We start from the raw sequence: 7483 nt of genomic DNA, 5'->3' as shown, positions 1-7483 counted from the left end.
AAAAATGCAGTCACCACATCACTGTCATTTCTGTCAGAAATAAGGAAAGTACATGGAAATCCTTGCCTCATATAATCCAGTACTAGTATCATGGTAAATTCAGAATTATAGCCATTTAGACTGAGAGTCTCATCAACACAAATATAATCATTTCCGTGTTTTGCTAATAATTCACCATGTGCATTATTACTTATTACTAACATGAAATCTTCAACTCGTAATTTCAGGTGCAGGTAACACGAAACCTTCGCATCTTAATTCCAGGTACAGGTTACTATGATTTATAAAAGCGGTACACATGCATTATCGCTTTGGTTAACATTTAAGTCTGTGACTGACTATGAAGCCAAATTATGAGCTGCAATGTTATGAAAGCCAAATTTGAATCCTGCATTGTTCATCAAATTTTGTCAATATCAAGAGTCCTACAGCAACATGAACAGCAACGCTCTCCGGTTGTGGTGTCAGATTTAGATACTTAAGTCTATGTCGTGTCCAGATGAGTCGACCAAAAATTAATAAGGCACTTTCTTTCCTGATAGGGAACTTTCATCTCTGCAGGACCCTTTCCGTTGATTTTGCTACTTCCTATCATTTTTAGCTGTCTTATCCCTTTACCTTTGGAGATAAATTGACCTGAACAAAGGCAAACATACTTACAAGCTGAGCAATTGTCAAAAAATTTATTGGAATGGTGTTTGACGAATCTGGGTTATGTAGCGCATTCCATTTCCTCTTTCAACTTATGATCAATCCAAAAATCTTTAGAATCAGCTTCAAATGTACAAATCATACAGTTCAATGTTCTCTGTTGCATTATGCCATGAGTGTTTTGTTGGAGGCGTTTTAATTTCTTTTACAAGTAAAATTGTTCTCGAATACGTAGCACTGGTAGGAACATGAAGATTCATTATTTGTATTATGAGTTATGATTTCGTTCAGTTACTGTGGTTGAACTTTGGAAGTATGCAGCCCCAGAGTCTTGCGATAATTGTACTATTTTCCACAAATTTCACACTTAAAAACACTCATTTTAAATACTTTTAACTACACAAAACTGCAAAGAAGAAGAAGTGATTCTTCTGGAAAACCTGGAATTCTCAGGGAATTACGTTTTACTTCAAAAATCTCTGGTAATTTCAGGAATTTTATAAAATCACAGGCAATTCTGCATTTTAGTTTAGCACTGAAATTGAATTTTATAAATTGCAAATTTTAAAATACTTAGTGTTTCAAAGTGTGTTAATTATGTGAGTATTATTCCATATAAATTAATCGATGTTTAAAAACTGTGGTTAAACTACCTCTTATGGTGCGTATATAGTGCAACTGAGATAAAAGGAAAGCCATTATTGTGGTTTCTGCCCCCCCTCTTTCCCCTCTTATCAGTACTTTATCAGCAGCGTATTGACACAGTCATCAGTCTCACACCTGGAATTCTCAGGAACTTTTTTCCAAGTTTGAGTAGCCACACTGGAAGTAGCTTAGCGCTATTAAATTATTAACATTGCTGTCGTGCGTTATTTTCTTTGGACTGAAGAGCTGATGCTGTTAAATTGATGTACATTTCCAGGAGTTGCACTATTCCTCAATGTAATTTGAAATACAACTTGATGGAATAATTTTATGCTTCAGATTTGTTGAGGCTGTTGTGACAATCCAAAAGAAATCATCTATGTATTATGTATTTGTTCTCTGCAGTAGTCTACATCTGTGAGGTTCTCCGCACTGTGTATATGTATGGAACTAAAACTATGTATCTAATTCGATCCCTGTGAGAGCTTAGAGCTTGTAGCCTACGTGTTTCAGTGTAACTGAATGAATGTTGATGCGATAACTCATTTCTTATTTTTTGATCAATGATATTTCCAGATCCTATTGGTTCAAATGGCTCTGAGCACTATGGGACTTAACTGCTGAGGTCATCAGTCCCCTAGAACTTAGAACTACTTAAACCTAACTAACCTAAGGACATCACACACATCCATGCCCGAGGCAGGATTCGAACCTGCGACCGTTGCGGTCGCGCGGTTCCAGACTGTACCGCCTAGAACCGCTCGGCCACTCCGGCCGGCTCCAGATCCTATTCCCAATTTACTATATTTTTGGTGCCCAGTATTTTGACTTGGTTTACATAATATCCATGTGATGTCATATCCCCATCCTGATTTTTTACATTTTGACACCTAACGTACAGTGTAACTTAATGTTTTTGTTTTTGCATTTGTCTGATACTTTGTTGCTTTGTGTGACCTTTACGAAGCAAATACTGATTTTCAGTTTAGATAATTGTAGTGACGGGTATTGTATTTCTTTGAACCTCACTACTATCTGTGTTTCAACAATTAAAATACTTGGCTCCCTTAAAGAGTAATCACACTGAATTGTCTCATTTGGCCGGCCGGGGTGGCCGAGCGGTTCTAGGCGCTACAGTCTGGAATCAGGCGACTGCTACGGTCGCAGGTTCGAATCCTGCCTCGGGCTTGGATGTGTGTGTTGTCCTTAGGTTAGTTAGGTTCAAGTAGTTCTAAGTTCTAGGGGACTGATGACCTCAGAAGTTAAGTCCCATAGTGCTCAGAGCCATTTGAACCCATTTGTCTTATTTGTTTCAAAGCTTTAGAGGAAGATTTAAATTTTGGATGCAGTGGGAAAAATGTTATTTTTTTTTTAAGTGTTCAGAGTTCAATGTTTCATTTTAGTAAGTACTGAGACTTTTAATCCTCTACAATAGTCAAGAGTTAAATCATTCTTAACCATTAAACTTTGTCATTAATAAATTTTTGAGTGTATCTCCCTACCAAAGCCAGTTGATTGACTATTTTGAACTTCAGATATCCAATAGTACATTACATACAACTTATACCCTGTTTTATTCAGATGTCTGTAGTAGTTGCAAGAATATTATTGAATCAATAAGAGTATGTTCTTACAGAATTTTTATCTTACTTATACCTTGCCTATTTTACATAATAAATAATTACAAGTTGGAAATATGAAGTACTATTGAAATCTCATCACTTATGAAGATTTATAGGTATTTATTAATGAAACTGTTATACTAGCAATGTTATGTAGTGATGTACACCTTACAAATGGTGCTGCATTGCTTCTCAGTAAAAGTACATCATGTTTGGTCCCAGCTCTCACCCATCAGAAAAATCCGACTGTTTTGTAATGTGCTGCCTATATCCTTCACAGTACCTGTGGTTGCCTGAGTTGTGAACTAGTGTTGGCAACTATCAGTGCTGTCTCATTATGTCTCTACTGTACATAGTTCTTAATGTGTAGTTCTACACTGAACAGCTAAGATGATTTCATCACAAGGATTCCTTCTGGTTAGTCAGACATGCACCACATTGTGAAAATACTTTCAAAATTCAAATCAAACAACGGAAAATCCAGGATAGAGTAACAATGATATTAAGAAAGGTATAGATTAGTAACACATAGATGAGCTGTTGAGACGCTGAAAGGTACAACAAAGATACTGCCATACATGTGAGCTTGAGGCCGAAACACCTCCGTCCAACGTAGAAAACACACACATATGTTCATGGAACCACAACTCTCTCACAAACGAGCACTGTGTCTGGCCACGAAAGCTTACATGTGTAGCAGTCTTTTGTTGTGGCTGTCTGTGACTCAGTATCTCCCCCATGTGGTAAGTTTTAATCCAGCCTATCCAAAATTAAAATAGTAGACCCCTAGACCCCATGCAGCAAACAATTTGTAAAATTGAAAGTCTCGTGGAGATATGCGAAACCTCTTAGAATAATTTCCACGTTCATTTGTCATCAGCTGATATTTTCACCCGAGACTTGGGAACACTAAGCTGTTATAGTAAACTTGATTTTAAATTATTGTTAAACCGTCAGGAAACAAAGCATAAAGATTATTTGCATGACTGGGCCACCTTGCATCAATGAGGTAGGTAAAGTGTTTTCCTGCAAGTATTAATTCTGCATACAATTCCATTCACAATCTGCAGAGTTTTTACAACCACCTACCAGTTACCTTGTGTATCGGGCTATTGGATATCCTTACAGCATACTGTTACGAAATACTCTTATGCATGCTACAATAATCATATATATATATATATATATATATATATATATATATATATATATATTGGTACAGCAACTGAATCCTTAACACAGTGAAGTAAACAGTTTTCTCAAGGTACATTGTGTTATGTATTTTTATGGCTGTGATGTGTTCTCTGGGTGTCATACTGATTTACTGTGGCCATGGTAAATGCATTGCAGCTTTTACTAACCAAGGACAAAACACATTGTATTATTTGTTGCAGCTTCTGTTTTCTCTCCTTTCTTCAGTTTATGGGGAATTTCAAAATTTATAACAAGAGTTTTATTTGACAATACCATGAAAAGGATAGATTGCATGTCACTGTAAAGATGACACACTGAGCTGCAGACAAGCATGATGGAAAGACTGTCCACACAACAGAAATATAACTCCCATACAAACTGGCCCCCTTGGGATGGCATATGTGCAGTAATGGTAGCTCCCTTGCCCGTTATGCTAAAGGTTTCACAAAGGCCTTCACAGACAGACACTACCCTTGTGGAGGATCCATGTGCAAGACCTGCCCAATCCACTCACTCAGCACTTTCTATTCCAATCCTGTCACAGGCTTGTCCTACCCCACCGAAGATGCCAGGCCTCCTTTGAAAGCAGCTGTTATATAAAACAGCTCTGCTGCAGTTATTGGTCAACTTTTTATATTGGTGTGACTATGAACCAGCGGTCCACAAACATAAATGACCACCACTAAACTGTGGCACAGACTGTGCCCAAGAACAAAGTGGACCACCTTGTGGAACAACATGCAGCTTACGTAAAATGCTTCATTTCAATAGCTGATTGACTACCCAGGCCATCTGGGTCACCCCCTTCACCGCCAACTATTCTAAACTGCACAAATGGGAGACATCCTTACAACATATTGTTCGCTCCAAAATCACCCCATCCTCAGCCTACGGCGTCCTACTGACCCTACGTCCTCCACCTAACTGTTTCCAGCCCCCTCTGTCCTGTCACTTCACAATTCGCCTCCCCTCAACCTCATTATGTGCTATTCTCTGCCATTGCATCCATCGGTCTTTTTTCCTTCTCTGCTTCTCTCCTTTCTGCTCCCCGTTTCTCCCCATTATCTACCTCTCCCACAGCCTCCCTATGCTGCGTCTGTCAGCCCTATCCTGCCACCTCTAGTCACAGTGTGCTCCGCCAGGCAACGCCAGTTCCTGTTCCCTCATCCACATCTCACTGTCCCTCCCCCTTCCCCGCCCAGCTCTAGATATTTGCTCCTGTTCAACATGTCTCTGTTGCCGTCTGGCTGGAGATAGCAGTCGTGTATGTGAGGTGGTCTAGCTTGTGTGAATATGCGTTTCTCTTTTCTGAAAGGGAACTGGCTGAAAGCTTATATCTAACAGTCTCTTCATCGTGTATGCCTGCAACTCAGCGTATCTCTACGGAGAGTAGCAATCTAGCCTTTTCATAATATTTTTGACTTTCCATACTTAGATTTTTATTTGAAACATTAACAAAGATCGAAATTGTGAACTGGCCAGGAGTTGAATGCAGGTCCCTGATTATCTAGAGCAGTGCACTCACCTGTGGAGATACTTCAGTCTTCCATTAATGTTTGGAAAACAGCTGCAGAGCAAATTTCATGTGGAGACAAGACAACTGGAACAAAAAATGCAAGGATACAAGTACACGAGAGAAATGAAAGTGTGAGGCGAGTGGGAACAAAAAAAATCAACTAAGAAGTGGTCTTGCGAGAGAGTATATACAAGGAAGAAACACATCTGTAAAATTTTTCTATAATCCAATTTAGTTATGTGTAGATGACTGAAAAAGGAGCAGTCTACCTTGTTACTTTACATATCGCATACATCACACGAGGAAAGGTTAGGAAATTTACACTTGTATTATAGATGCAATACTTATAAACGTCATGAAAGACTACAAAAGAATTTAAGGACTTACAGGTGTGAGCATCAAATAAGTATCCTTTGCTTTTCAACCAAGTTGGAAGACAAATATTACAAAACCCAACACTTGCTGACTTGGTCTCAGCTGTGACAGTCACTTCTACACTAGAGTCTTTAAACACAAGTAATCCGTATTTAGGTGAATAGCTTAGAAAGAAATAGACTTCAATGTGAGGAAAAGCACAAGCTGAAAATTGCAACCTCTATGTTGGGGCATATTTATGTAGCACAACCAGGAAAAGAATAACAGGAAGAACTTAGAGAAAGTGGAGCAACACACTGTCTGAAAGGTAAGTTTCAGAATTCTGGCAGTATGTGTGCCGAAGTAAAAATTTTGGCTGTAGTTCTGCAGGGGAGCAAAATCACTGTATTGTTGCCAGTGCGTCCCAGCTTTCTGGGTACGTGATTCACACAATTCTAAGTTTTGCTGCAATGTTTTAAGAATGGAAAACCGTCTGACTTGTTCCACACTCGTGAGAATCATCTCATTTCCGGGTCTATGGAACGAAAACTGAGTCTAATCTAATCTTAATAATTGGAATATGGATGTAAGAAACATGCTAGCAGAACTGGACGGCAGGAAAGAAATACTACATTGTTTTTCTTTGTATGGCCACAAGCAACGTTCTTGATGCACAGTGTTCCAGTCCATTTGTATTTTCCCTCCGACCGATTTTGGAAAGCAAATATCTTTTGCCTGAATGATTTTCTATATGTAACGTCTGCCTAAGTTATACCGACTACTTTAAGATCCTCCTTAACCGCAGTGATCCATTCATTGGTTCAGTTTTGGCCTTACTTCTGTTTTCGTAAATTCTACTATTTGTTTTGTCGATCTAGGGAATGCCATTCTTTTAACGTGCCCTTAAAATTTAAGCCTGCGCTTTCTCATGTCACCATGCATGTCTGTGTATTCTTCTGTTCTTCTCAGCCTATAAGTTTCTGCATCAGTAATTTTGGGGCCTAAGATTTTCTTAATAATCTTTCTTTCTTTCTTCTGAATTTCTTCAATATTTTTCTTTCTAATTAAAATTGAAGTTGCTGCCCCATAAAGACATTCAGGTTTGGTTACAGTGCTGTAATGCCTAAGTTTACTCAATTTAGAAAGTTATTTCTTATTATAAATGTTTTGAGTTAATCTGAATGCAGTTGCCGTTTTTGACAACTATCTGCGTTTGCAGATTTTTCCAGACCGTTTTCCTGGATGATTTTCCGAAAGTATTTAAACTGGGAAACCGTTTTTATTTTTCCATATTTTGTGTTCAAAAACGTTTGTGCTTGTTTGTTTCATATCATATATTCTGCTTTTTCGAATGATGTTCGCAGACCTACTTTTTCCGCAATTTCTGTAAGAATTTTCAATTGTTTTTGAGCTGCGGTAGTATCCCAAGTTAAAATTACCAAATCATTGATTGATCTATATTTTGATTCCACTTTTGCTCTCGCCATTCCAAAACACAGTT

Source organism: Schistocerca piceifrons, chromosome X (genome assembly GCF_021461385.2).
Source record: "Schistocerca piceifrons isolate TAMUIC-IGC-003096 chromosome X, iqSchPice1.1, whole genome shotgun sequence".
Lineage (NCBI taxonomy): Eukaryota > Metazoa > Arthropoda > Insecta > Orthoptera > Acrididae > Schistocerca > Schistocerca piceifrons.
The sequence above is the reverse complement of the archived record's forward strand: the minus strand, read 5'-3'. Positions refer to the sequence as shown.